General features: G+C 30.3%; 1 long non-coding RNA gene and 1 pseudogene across 3 annotated transcripts; both read right to left on the bottom strand.

The window, feature by feature from the left end:
- Positions 1–8,630: 8,630 nt before the first annotated feature.
- LOC149892750 (uncharacterized) lies at positions 8,631–13,564 on the bottom strand. Of its 2 annotated transcripts, none has more exons than XR_016448538.1 (4): positions 13,314–13,553; positions 9,435–9,530; positions 9,037–9,102; positions 8,631–8,874 (listed from the first exon to the last, which is right to left on the bottom strand). It is a non-coding gene; the product is annotated as an uncharacterized LOC149892750 (long non-coding RNA). The 2 variants fall into 2 exon arrangements; XR_016448550.1 differs by having other exon boundaries at positions 8,645–8,871; positions 13,314–13,564.
- Positions 9,724–13,307, bottom strand: LOC149892751 (uncharacterized; annotated as a pseudogene). The gene is made up of 2 exons (XR_016448526.1): positions 10,898–13,307; positions 9,724–10,633 (listed from the first exon to the last, which is right to left on the bottom strand). The product of XR_016448526.1 is annotated as an uncharacterized LOC149892751 (transcript).
- Positions 13,565–14,075: the final 511 nt, after the last annotated feature.

The raw sequence follows: 14,075 nt of genomic DNA, 5'->3' as shown, positions 1-14,075 counted from the left end.
TACAGATGAGAGATAACTCTGTGAATGGAGTCATTCTTTTCAGCAGAGAAGCTTTCCGAAATGTCCGAGATTTTCCTTAAAATTGGCAAAAATTTGTCAAAGAGGTCTAAATCATCCTCACTGGGAATAGCGGGTGTAAATTTTTTAGGGTCAGAACCTGGATTATCCCTGATTGAGCTCAAAGGTCTTCTCATCCTTACAATACTGTCAATCATCATTAATGTGGAGTTCCAGCGGGTTTTGACAGGTAACATCATTTTCACTTACTTTAGTTCCTCCTTGTCAACTGTGTCGTTGTCATCCAACATGTTTTGAATCACCTTCTTGATTCAATGTTCTGACAAAAAGGACTTGTGGCGTAGAGATTACAGTTCTGTAGCTTTTTTAATGGCTGACTACAGATCCAAACCTTTAACTGACTTGGCTTCTTTAATTGCACCTTCCACAACCAAGTTCAAAAGGTGATCAGCACAGATCAGAGACTCGTCAACAAACTTCCATTTAGGAATAGCTGCCTTCAGGTTGGAAGCTGAGTCACGAACACAAACAACATAGCTGTGTCCGGCATTTCTGGGAATCACTGAGACATTTTTAAAAATAAAAAAAAGAATTAATAAGTATAAATATTGTACAAATTAAAATTTACATATAATTTAATACCTTTAGTTATAACATTATATTATAAAATTAGAACTAAAGGTATAAAAAATATTACATTTAACGGGTAATATCACTAATATGATAAATTGTATAAAAATTTGCATAACAACAAATCAACTTGTACTGCGTAATTAGCTTACTTAGTAATAGTAAGTTAAAGTATTAGTGTAAGTACTACTACAAAAAGTTAAAAAAACTTCTATAAAAATTTACTTACTGATCCAGTCTGTTTGCAATAGCTTCTGCAGGATGGCGTCCAGAAAAGGGTGACACACCAATAACAAATCCTGTGGTTGAAGTCTTCATTGATGAAGTGGAGGGTGATGTCTTGATAGGCGTCATTATTCCGACTTTGCCACATGTAAGAAGAAATGGCAAATCTAGGACTTTTTGACAACTCTTTCTCCAGAACTTGATCCACTGCTGCTTTCACGTTTTTGTAAACTTAAAGCAACCTAAAAGAAGAAAAAACAAATAAAAAAAACTGTTGTTTATACTAATTTACAGTTACTTAAAAAAACTAACAATATAAATTGGCGCGGACAGGTCTAGAAACTAACAATCTTAAAATTAAAAAGGGAGGTACTAACTTACTAAGAAACAACAATAATGTAATAATGGCGTCATGGGACTTACGGCGTCATTTTCAGTGCAATTAAAATTAAGGGGTTTGGATTTTTAAGTTTGATTTAAAACTCATACAAATTCTTTAAGTTTGTTTCCCTCTTAAACCCAATGAAACCATCCCAAAATTATTTATTTAACCAAAAATACAATACATTGTATATCTTACTTATAACGTGAGTATGCTGTGGCAGACTTGATCAGCATCTTTGGGTTGAAATAAGCAATCAGATCCTGGAAGCCTTTATGTCCAACAAGGCTAAATGGTAAGTTGCATCTGGCTAATAACTTTGCAATTTCCAAATCACCTCGAAGTTGATCTACATCTTGCGGTATGTATTTTAACCAAGCATCAATCTTTTTGTTCTGATTGCCCTTTGATGGACTGCCCAATTTTCTTGACTTTACTCTTCTGTCCATGACCAGAGGAACCTTGTCTCCACGATCCTTTTCATAGGACTCATCTCATCGTATATCTGTAAAATTAAAAAAAGTTGTTCAATTTTTACATCACAATGTACACGCTGTAAAGCGGCTAAAGCCTGCAATACATTATAGTATTTAAACTTTGAACATTCAAAATATAGAAATACTTAATTTAAAACTTTTTTTTCACAACTGTCATGTAATACCTGTTGAAACTCATTAAAAGCAATATCAACCTTCCTCTTCTTCTCTGACTTGTCTTGTTCAATCTGGGCAAGTTCAACTGGATGCTTTTGAAAAAGATGGGACCTCATCCCAGAAGTGCTATGATCTGCAACCTTGACAGCTGCCGGAAAGGGCTTGCACTTTGCTTGGACGACTCTTTCACCAGCTGTACTTTGAGTCACCTCTTCTTCAAAGCAGTTCTTGATTTCCGTTCTTGGACGCGCCATGATGCTGGCAACTGACTTATAAGATCAAACTTCTAAACTAAATAAGAAAAAAAATCTTTTACTTCATAAAAAAAAAATTTAATCTGGACAATAATTCTGTCCAATTAGTCACTTTGACTCCCTCTCGAAAACTATCCTTTTCCCAGAAAATAACAAAGCTTTTTACTATAAAATTTTAATCGGACATTTTAAATAACTGATATTTCAAATTTTACAACAATATAAAGTTATCAAAATAATATTTCAAAAATTTATCTTTTCTTTTACTACTTTGAACAACCTGTAACAATAAAAATTTTTGTTATCTAAGGTTAACCATATTTCACTTAAAAAGCTTAATAAAAAAGTAAAAATAGACATTTTGTACATAATACTATATTGTAACAAATAAAATAAAACAAAATTTATCATTTCTTACCTTCAAAATTGATTAAATTTCAATGTTTTTTTGTGGGGAATTATTTAGACTTCCCTGAAACACTAAAGAGTCATTGTTTTCTTTTTGAACTTGATATTATTTTTGCCATCTGACTGCGAATCATACAATTTACAAAATACAATCCCTTTTTATACAGTTTTATAACCGCGCCATTCCGACTCATTAAATGCATTAAGACATTACATGCGCTAACACCTGCTTACATTAACATCGACACACATTATTACCTTACATACATTAACACGCTAATTGCATCTTGAAGACGATGTTCCCGACATTTTTTACTTTAGTTGATCGACAAAGTTTTCAGCTGACATCCTATTTAATTGGTCTGAAAGGATCAATGACATCTATTAACTAGATGTCTAACTTGCGCTTCCGCAGTGAAGCAAATTTTTTGCCAGCCAGGTTTATTTTGCCAGACTAAAATGACGCAATGATAAATCAAAGCAAAACAAAAATGAAGTATTTTCAGTTTAAATAAAATGGCTACTGGCAGTAAAAACTTTAAAAACTTGCTTCACTTTTTCTTACGGAATTTTTGTGAAGTTAGACATCTAGGGGGCATTCCACGTCAAGTGGAACCACTTTTTGATCAAATTTGACATCACCGACTCGGATTTCGATGAAAATTGGCTCACATGTTGGGCATATGGACAGAAGAAAAACGTGTAAATTTTTTTGACTTAAGTCAATTATTTCCTGAGATATGACCTTTCAAAGTTTTGACCTTTTCACTTGACCATGGTTATTTAAAATGTCATAACTTTTTTTCTATTATACTTAGGAAGTTGATTTTGGTGGCAAACAGAAGCTCTTGCATAGACGAACAACTTTGTGTTTATACAAAAAAGTGATTAGTTCAATAAAAAAAAAGTTATTGGTCATTTGGTCATTTGACCTTTGACCCTGGTCGATGGCAAAGGTCAAAAGTCATAATTTTTTTTTTACACATTGCTTTTTCTATTGTGGATGTTCCATGAAAAAATCTTTTTGGGATTCCCATAAACAGCTTTGGGATTAACGTTAAAGTATAAGTAGGTTCTAAAAGTTTAATATTTATCGGCCTTACAAAAGCGATATTTTGAGGTAATTTTCTGTAAATAGCCTATTGTAGACATATTTTATTAATCATTTCCTTTTTTCCTTTTATTTTCTAGTTTGTAATTTAATTACTAGTACTATATATACATACTAAGTCAGTATTAAATAATATGAGGCTTAAAGCTATATATATTTATATTAAAAAAGTTAATTCATTTCCATTGAATTTGTCATCAAAAGACAACTTAGGAAAAAGTGTTTAGCAACTTTCAAATTAAATTTAGATTAAAAATGGCATTTCAAGCGCAGGTGAAAGAGTTAAAGAAGAGACAACACTATTGTTATGACCCTTTCCAACACCATAACAAAAAACAATATAAAACCTTAAGGGCAGTTACTAGTCGGCAGGTAGCTATGCATCCCTCAAAACTTATGGCTGGAGTAAAATTATGTGATACTTGTCGAAAGAGGATCACTGGCTTACCTTCCGAAATAGGATAATGTGATGATGAAAATTCTGTAAATTGTAATACAGAGATAGATTCTCAAGGCAGTTCCAGATCTCAAGATATTTGTAGTGACAAGGGAGATGAAAATTATCAGTGCCAGGAAGTAGAAATTTCAATTTTTAATAAATCCTTGTCGTTATTGGGTGAGTTACCCTTGGATAAACGCAAGTTACAAACTGTTAAAAGTTATATTCCGGAGAAAAAGAAAAAGCTTAAAAAACTTGTAAAAAGGAAGTTAGACCTATTATCTCCTAATTCAGATGCTATTGCCATTGATACTTCAGAGGATGATGAATACGAAGCAACTAAAAAAAAAGTTTCCAACACATGTGCTGATGACATTGTTAAAGTGCTCCAGGAAAAGTATAAATCAACACAAAGTAAGAGTGAAAAGATCATGATTTTGACAATATTTGTTGCTCAATGGAGTAATCAAAAAGTGATGAGAGAATTCAATTGTTCGCATCGACTTTTATCTCAAGCAAAAGAAGTTTTAATAACCAAAGGTGTTTTATCAACCCCTAACCCAAAAAAAGGGAAATCACTACCTGTACATGTGAAAGATATGGTAAAAGAGTTTTATTACTCTGACACTGTTAGCCGTGTAATGCCTGGAAAAAAAGATTTTCTATCTGTTATGGAAAATGGGGAAAGGAAACATATTCAGAAAAGATTAGTTTTAAGTAATTTGAAGGAAGTTTATCAATTTTTTTCAGAAAAGTATCCAAATATCAGAATTGGGTTTTCGAAGTTTGCAGAGCTACGTCCAAAAGAATGTGTCTTTGCAGGAGCAAGTGGTACTCACTGTGTATGTGTATGTACCATTCATCAAAATGTTAAGCTCATGATAGTCGGATCACATATGGATAATTTACAACTAGAAGATGAACTAGAAACCCCTATTAAGAACTACAAACATGCTTTGGCTAAAATCCAATGCAATCCTTCCTTGCCAGCATGTTCTCTTGGCGAGTGTAAAAATTGCCCTGGAGTTGCTATGCTAAAGGAATGGCTGTTGCAATGCTTTGAAATTAAAGGAGTTGAAGAAATTGAGTATAAACAGTGGACTACAACAGATAGGTCCCAGCTTCAAACCTTTATACAGTCCACTGATGAATTTATTGAAAGATTTTTAGGGAGCTTGAAAACACTTACTAGACATGATTTTATTGCTCAAGAGCAGGCTAAATATTTAGACTGGAAGAAAAACAATTTATCTGATGGAGAATTTCTGGTTATTGGTGATTTTTCAGAAAATTATGCATTTATCATACAAGATGCAGCACAGGGATATCATTGGACAAATAGTCAAGCAACTTTACATCCTTTTGTTTTTTATTATAAATATAAAGGAAATTTATGTCATGGAAGTTATGTACTGCTTTTGGAATGTAACACTCATGACACAATTGCAGTTCATCTTTTTCAGCGTAAACTAATTAATTTTTCAAAAGTGAAATTTGAGGTATTAAAAATAACATATTTTAGTGATGGCTGTGCAGCATAATACAAAAACTGCAAGAATTTAATAAATCTGTGCTATCACAAAGAGGACTTTGGTATTCCAGCCGAATGGCATTTCTTTGCCACAAGTCATGGTAAGGGCCCTTGTGATGGAGTTGGAGGAACTGTTAAACGTGAAGCAGCAAAAGCAAGCTTACAACGTCCATACCATGACCAAATAATGACCACTTATCAATTATATACTTTTGCTAAAGAAAATATCCATGGTATTTCCTTTGAATACCTCACTGCAAATGATTGGCAAATCGAATCCACAATATTGAAGGAAAGATTTTCGAATGCTAAAACGATTCCTGGTACCCAAAAACTTCATTGCTTTTAACCATTATCCACGAATGAACTTCAAGTACAAGATTATAGTTCCAGTTCTGTGTCTAGAATTGAAAAAATTACGTCACAGAAAGTTAGCCAGCTCAACTTCAGTTCAATTACTGGTTACATGGTTGTAAAGTATGATGAACATTGGTGGATAGGTTGTGTGTTGAAGAGCAATCCAGAAATAAGAGAAGTAACCATGAACTTTCTTCACCCTCATGGTCCAAGTCAACTTTTCTCCTTCAGAGATCCTCCTGATATTTTTACTGTTGATTTGAATGATCTTTTGCTAGCAGTCGAACCCAAAACTACAACTGGTCGGTCATACTTTATTACTTCTAAAGAGTCTGAGAGAGCAATCAAAGCACTTAACTTGCATAATCGTTAACTATTATAGCTTTTTTTAATTTATTATTAGCAAACATGTATTGCAATGGTTATTGTGTAAATATCATACTGCATTCAGTACTGTACTGACATGTAGTTAAAACTGCTAAATAAGGCATTTTTGTTACTTTTCAAGAATATATATATATATATATATATATAACACTGGATGTGATGATAGGGCGACAGTGTAATTTTGTAAGTTTAAGGCGACATTTTTTTTTTCGTTTTATTTTTATCATTGATGATTATATCTATAGAATATAACTCAAAGGCATAAAAAAGGTTGTTTTTATCTTGTTTTCATCAACAACGGCTGAAATTTAAAAGATATAAAATATGCTGTCGCCTTAAAGTAATACAAACACTAATTGAACATTAAAGCGACTTGTCTATGTCGCCCTAATAGCCTTTTAGGTTTTCGAACCTTTTTCATTCGAATCGCTATTTAATTTTCACTGAATCACTTCATAAATAAAAGTTTCTTCAATTTAGAACTATTTTTTTTAGTTTTGCTAATAATTATTATTTAAATTTTACGACATTTGTTTTTAAAAAATATTTGGCTTTGTTTAAATGACAATTTGAAGCATACACAGCTTTACAAGTATGTGTGATCAAATTTATTAAACAAACAAAACTAATTTTTTTAAATAAAAATAACTTAAATGTGTGAGAGAATACTGTTAAACTTTTCTGCCTTTTTATTAAACGGGGATAGTCTTTTGCTGGGTTGCTTTCAGCGGAGTAACTTAAGAGTTTTCAACTCCCACCCATTTCCCCCCCCCCCATCTTTTGAACAATTACCCCTCCACCTTTCCTGATGTTCCCGTTATCCACCCGAAAATGTTTTGAAATCTTCAATTATTTTTTCCAGATTTTCATCACATGTTTCATTCTGACCAAAAAATATAGCTTTATACTTAGAGGAGCACATTCATTAGAATTTCTCCATCCTCCTCACTTTTAAACATTTTTATTTTATGATCGTTTTTACTGCAATTAAGAGAGAGATCCTTTATGTGTTAGTAAAAGAGCTTTCTGCACTTGCTCATGTGAAAAAAACTAAAAAGGCAGTTACTCTCACTCAATGTTATATATTTACTAGATGACTAACTCGCGCTGCCGTTATGAAGCAAATTTTTTTTTGCTTCATAACGACAGAGCAAAAAAAAAAATTTGCTTCATAACGGCAGCGATTTTCTGCGGGCAAAACAACCAGCAATGTTGTTTTCCAGCAGAAAATCGCGAAATGATAAAAAACAACCAACAGATATTTTTGTCGGTTTGATTAGAAAATATGTTTAAGAATTGGTGAAAATGTAATTATTTTTTGAAATTTTGCAGTATTTAATGCTTTGTAGTTATAGTTATTTAAAAGTAACTTATACGTTACTTTTGATTTGCTGATATAAATAAATTTCGTTTACATTTTTCTATGAATTTTATGCGGAGTTAGATATCTAGTTAATATAGATCTTTGCTCTCATTTCATTTCCCGATATTTGATGTAACTCGTTGTTAAAATTTTTTATCCAGAAGTTAAACTGAATTAGGAACCTTGAATGTATTTTTTACCAGAATTTTAAATAAACAAATTTAAGTGAAAAGGAGCCTAATAAACGTACGTAAAATTTGCAAATTTTTCAAATGGCGTCTGAAGATTGCCGTAGTCCTCGCTCATTTTAATTACGCCACTGTGAGTTAGTTAAATCGCTGAGTTTAATTTAAAAAAAAAACAAAAATGTTATATTTCCTTCAGATAGTTTGTAATTTTAACGCACCTGAATACAAAACGTTTTTCGTTACAATTAAAAGTGAAATAAATTCATAACGGCGTGGTGTGAGCTAAAAGTGGTAGTTACATTAAGCATTATAAATTTTTATTTCAGTTGTCATAGCTTAAGAAGTTTCGTTAACTGAGTTTTCGCTTCGAAAAGAATATACTCATGATGGGGTTTTTTTAGAAACTCGTTGTAAAGTCAGAAAGTGTTTCTTAATTTGTTAGTTCCCTGAACAGCTCACATCACAGATATTCACTTTTTTTTTTTTTTTTTTTTTTATTTTCGCTTAAAAATTGATAGTTTGACAATTTCTTGATCATGAAATATCAAAACCTAGACATTAACTACATTAGAAGAAAAAAAAGTTAATAACATGTATATCTTAAGATAATTTCATATAATTGACGCTGAGCACTGGTTATTTTTCTTAATAATGGATAAAGTTTCTCGGATGGTCAGTAAAAAATTTAGTCTAATAGATGAATTTATTTATGTTATCTTAAATGTTACAAAAGATTCTGCTCTGAGTAAAAGGTACAAAAAAAGTGTTTCTGTCCATGACATGCTGCTTTTGATTAACAACTAAAGAAAAAGGTTTTCTCATTTTGACTTTCAACGCTATTATTCGTGTTACATCCGCCAGTTACCAATCTTGTCACCTTGCCTAACCCAATGTTTTTCTCTTGTATTTTGTTTTGTGCTTTTATCTGCTAAAAAAAACAAAAAATACTAAACAGTTACTTTTCTTTTCATATCCTACATTTTATCTTGAATTTAAAAGTATGTAAAATATAAACAAACCTAATAATATCTATTGGAAAATATTGGAAATTATTTAACAAATATATTTTTTTCAATTTTTCTAAGCTTACTTTTAGTTTCTGAAGTTTTTTCCAATGATCACTAAAAGATGTTGTCTTCCCAACACATATATGAGACTAAAAAAAACTGTAAAATCAGTAAAAAAAAATTTGAAATATGATAAAGTAGAGTAAAATTAATTTTTCAAACTTTTTTTTAATTTGACAAAAACTTTGGTTTTCTTTAGATCTTAAAGATTTTTTTAAAATTTAATTATAACTCTCAAAATGCATCTCTTTCATTGCAATTTAACTTATGATATGCTTTTGGACATCAACAGTTTTTTTTTTGTATTTTTAAAGGTTTAATGGTGAAGTTAAGAGGAAGTAGAATAATAAAAAACCTGTTCACTGTGCCTCAGTTTTCATTCAGAAAATAGAATTAAATACTTAACAAGCACTTGCTTTACTTTCATATTTAGCTGCATATTTGGTTATCTTTTTATAATGATGATCAAGATATTTTCTTCCTAACACGATATATGGAACAGATGTGCTTATTAAATCTAAAAAACAAAATACTAAACAAAATACTAAACAAAATACTAAAATTACAACATAAGGCAGAAATATTGAACAAGATTGAACTGATGAGCCGTCAAGTTTATATATATATATATTGTTTATCAGTCAAAAGAAATATACTTTATGAGTAGAGATTATATGAATTAAAACTTCTGATATCTTATTGGGTAACTATTTTGGTATTTTACAAATTTAATTAACATTTTCAAGATAATTATTTTTTAAAAAAAAACACCTGTTTTTCTTTTGCCTTTTTTTTGAATAAATTTTTGAAGATTTTGAAATTTGTTTTATATTTTTGTAAATAGTATATTTTTATAAATTGTATAATTGTACGCTTTTAAAACTGTATTATTATTATAGTAATGGTACATAAATTACTGAAAATGAAAAATTCTCACTAGGATTTAAAAAATCATCACATGAACTTTACGCCATTTGTTTCTGAGTGTAAAAACCCTTTGTTTATTTATGCTTTCTTAAGTTTTTGTTTGTTCTGGAATTTTTTTAACTAGTGGATTTTTTTATAGTACCAAATGCTACTTCCACAGTTTCAAAAAACAATGTCTTCTAGCTGAAAAATGTTTTTAGCATAAAATAACTTTAAAAAAACTTTTGGTATTTTTGGGGGAGAATTAATATTGAATTAAGTTTAACACTTAAACTTGATTCCATTATGAATTTAATTATGTTTAACGTTGTATAACAGTAACTTTTATGTGACTTTGTTGAGATGCTACAGGTGCAAAACTGAGATTGTTTATATACAACTGAAGAGATGTTTTCTTGCAGAATATGATGGTTAAAATTTATATTAGAATTGTTAAATATCTAGGAATTTGTTAAAAATTGTTGAAAAATTGGTACCGTAAAATGAGGTGACTTTGGCCAAATTTAAAATCTTTTTTTTTTCAAAATTTAATTATAAATGACTAATATATTGATATAAATTGCATTAGGTGTGCACAATGTCAAAGAAATAAATAATTAAAATAAAAAACAAAAGTTTTATACCTTTTACCCAATTTTTTCAATTTTTACGGTGAGTCAAAGTCACCCCTATAGTGGTGGTGACTTTGGCCACCTAAAAGCAAATTATAATTATGGATTATTCGTTTCATAACTTAAATATTCACAGATACATGGATACAAGGTGATATGTTTTTAAGGCAAAAAAATATTAAAAACAAAAGCTTGAAGCTAATTTACACATTTAATTAAGATATAAATCACACAGAAATCTTGATAATATTTAAAACTCAAAAAACTATGCATCAATCATCAAACTATAAATGCTAGAGTTATTTAATAAGTTATCTGTAATTATTTGCTGTTCAAGAGTGGATACCTTTGTTTTTTTTGCAAAAGTCATTTTTTTTCTTTTTCTTACTTGTATTTATAGCTGCTTGCATATTAACTACATCAATTGATGATACACTTTTTCCTGGGACAACAGAGACTTTATGTCGCTTTTTATTAAGGGATATATGATCATCACCTCTAGCTTCAACTAAATGTTGTATGAAAGAATCACTGACAAGAGAACCTATTTCTACATCGACATCTTCATTTGTAAATGTTCGTTTAGGAAGTCTATCTAGTACCTGTTTTCGATAAAGTGGGTATAATCCAGTTTTTCTGAAGCCTGCCTTCATACTTTCACAACCAGGTTCTTCAATTTTTTTCATGAGACATTTAAGCAATTCTGGAAACTGGTCTCTTGGAAGGGAAGGAGCTTTACGTCCTTTGCCACTTTCCTTGCAAGTTGTTTATATTTTTCTCCACTGAGCTTTCATTGGTCGAAAATATGCAACATCCAATGGCTGCATTAAATGCGTGGAGTTTGGAGGAAGTGCAATAAACTTAATGTTGTTTTCTTCACACAAAGACAGTACATATGTATTTATATGTGATGACAAATTGTCTCCAATTAGAACATGTTTTCCAGGAGCTTTTTTTAGTTTAGGTAACAATAAAGATTCAAACCAATCTGTAAAACAACTGGAGTCAAACCATCCACTCTTTGAGCGGTTATAACGTGCTCCTTTTGGTCCATTTTCTGTCCAAGTTGTCCACATCGAATCAGCTTTATATACAATATATGGAGAAAGGATATGCCCTTTTGCATTACCACAATACATCAAAGATGTAGCAGACTTTGTTGAATTTATTATCCTCTCAGGATATTTTGATCTTTGCTTTGTTATTACTAGTTTATTACCAGGGTCATCTGTTAAATTAGTTTCATCGTAATTCCAAATGTTTGATGGAGGAACCCCTGCCAGTTCAGGAGTGATATTATCAAAAAAGTTATTAATAGTAACAGTACCTACTTCTGCCCTCTTTCTTTTAATGTTACTTGCAAATCTAACACTTAATTGTTCATTTCACTTAAGGAATGATTTTACCCATTCAATACCAGGCATATTTCCTGCAAATTGCCTAATAAACATTCCTTTACAGTCTGCATAAGACTTCACAATACTTCGTAAATCATAACAGTCAACTGGGAATCCAAAAGAAGACATAGCTATAACATAGTTTGCAAAAATTTCTTCTTCAATTTCACTAAATATTGTGCAACCCCCCTGGTTTTTTATTATGTAAACCTTTCAATTTATTTTTTATTGTTGATAGAGGAATTTTAAAGGTTAAGCAAGCATCTGTTTGTGTTAAATTACCACTTCTTACTTCTTTTAAACATTTGGTTAATGTTTCCTGGGTGTATGGAATATAATCACGACTCCCAGCAACACGTTTATATGTTCTTGGCATGTTTTCTTTGATATAAATATGATTATTAATTAGTATTTTGTCCTAAAAACCAAAATTTAAAATTAAATTAATAAAATTTTATCTGTAGACAACATTTTCTGAAAAAAAAATCAAAAATATTGTGTTGAAAATCAAATAATTACATTTTTTCACTAAGGTTAAAGTCACCCCAAATTGTGACCAAAGCCACCCCATAAACTTTAATTAATGTTATTTTTAATTAGAAGTGTTATAAATACTATTAGTTATAACATCACAACCCACTCAAATATTAACAGCATTTTCAACCAACTCACAATTTTGCAGCATATAAATTTAACAGTTTTTATAGACTCTAATAAACAAACAAAAAAATATATTAATAAATCCGCAAACTGCAATTAATATAAGTAATAAATAAACAGAATAACTTTACTTTTGAGATAAACTTAAATTTGGAGGAAGCCGCAAAAGTACAAAGTAGTTTTTAAAAGTTAAACATTTTTTTTATAAATTAGCCAAAGTCACCTACCAGGCCAAAGTCACCTCATTTTACGGTAAATATCTTGAAAAAACAGTTTATTTAGTTCTGTGGTAAACTATTTTGATTTAAAAAATTAAAGAACTTTATGCAATCATTTATATTATTGAATATCATTAATTCAATAATGAAAGTGTATTATTAAATCAACAAATAAATCACATTCTAACAACATATTTCTTGATGATAAAAATGATTGCATGAAGATCTTTCAGTTTATTTCATCAGTAAACATAAAATTGCAATAATAATATATTAGCGAAAAAAAAAGGGTTACTTTCCCAAATATTCATTAAAGCATTGCTTTCAAACTCACAGAGTTTAGCCAATTTAAATGCAAGTGGGATCTCATAGCCCCATAGCTGCATCTGAACTCAATTATTCAGTTAAAGTTAAATTTTTATTAACTGAAACTGGAGAATAGTACTTTAACAAAGAAAAATACAGAAGGAAATAAGAAATAACTTACAAAATAACCACATACTGTTTTACACATCTTTTAAATGTTCTGCTTTGAAGATTGTCATTGAATTTTTCGATCCTCCGTTTCATGTAACCAAAGCGTCAATAATTCTGAACCAAAATGTGCCCAAAGGATGGACAGGGGAGGAAGGAGCACCGATGGAGCGAACAAAATGAGCAAGGAGGGAGTGGGGTTGGTTGAATTCAGATAGTTCGCGAGGTAAGAATTATTTTGTTCTATCTCCAATTTTGAAAGTTGGGAGAAAATGAATTATTAATTTTAGTTAGTAATAATAACTTTTGAAATACGCATTATTTTATAAATTTTTTTCTAAATAGTTTCTTTAAATATAAATTTATTTAAAGAATAAGTTATTATTTCTTTAAAAATAAAAGCTAAAGCTCTAAACAATTTTTACTTTTAGAAAAAATCAAAGACTTTCTCCCAACGTTTAAACTTGGAGATAGAACAAAATAATTCTAACCTCACGAGCTTACAACTTACATTAAAAGGGACGGGAAAGGAGTTTGAAAAATGCATATTTGTGCTAAAAATGAGGGTAGTGGGTAGCTGTAATAATATAATAACGGCAAGAGGACAGGGTTATGCCGCCAAATCATTTTCTTATGCAACTGAGATATGCTTATTATAATTTCAGTTTTAGAAAGAGTTTAAAATGTTGATTTATATGGAAACATATATAAATAATCAGTCAACTAAATAAAAAATCAGTTGCTACGGACCGTAGCCATTATTAAAATTTGAATT

The sequence above is a fragment of the Hydra viridissima genome, unplaced genomic scaffold (assembly GCF_058129835.1).
Source record: "Hydra viridissima isolate aposymbiotic clone 2 unplaced genomic scaffold, HvirCarnegie_v1 scaffold_1, whole genome shotgun sequence".
NCBI classification, from domain to species: Eukaryota; Metazoa; Cnidaria; class Hydrozoa; order Anthoathecata; family Hydridae; genus Hydra; species Hydra viridissima.
Note: the sequence above shows the minus strand (reverse complement) of the source record. Positions and strands in the feature narration are given on the sequence as shown.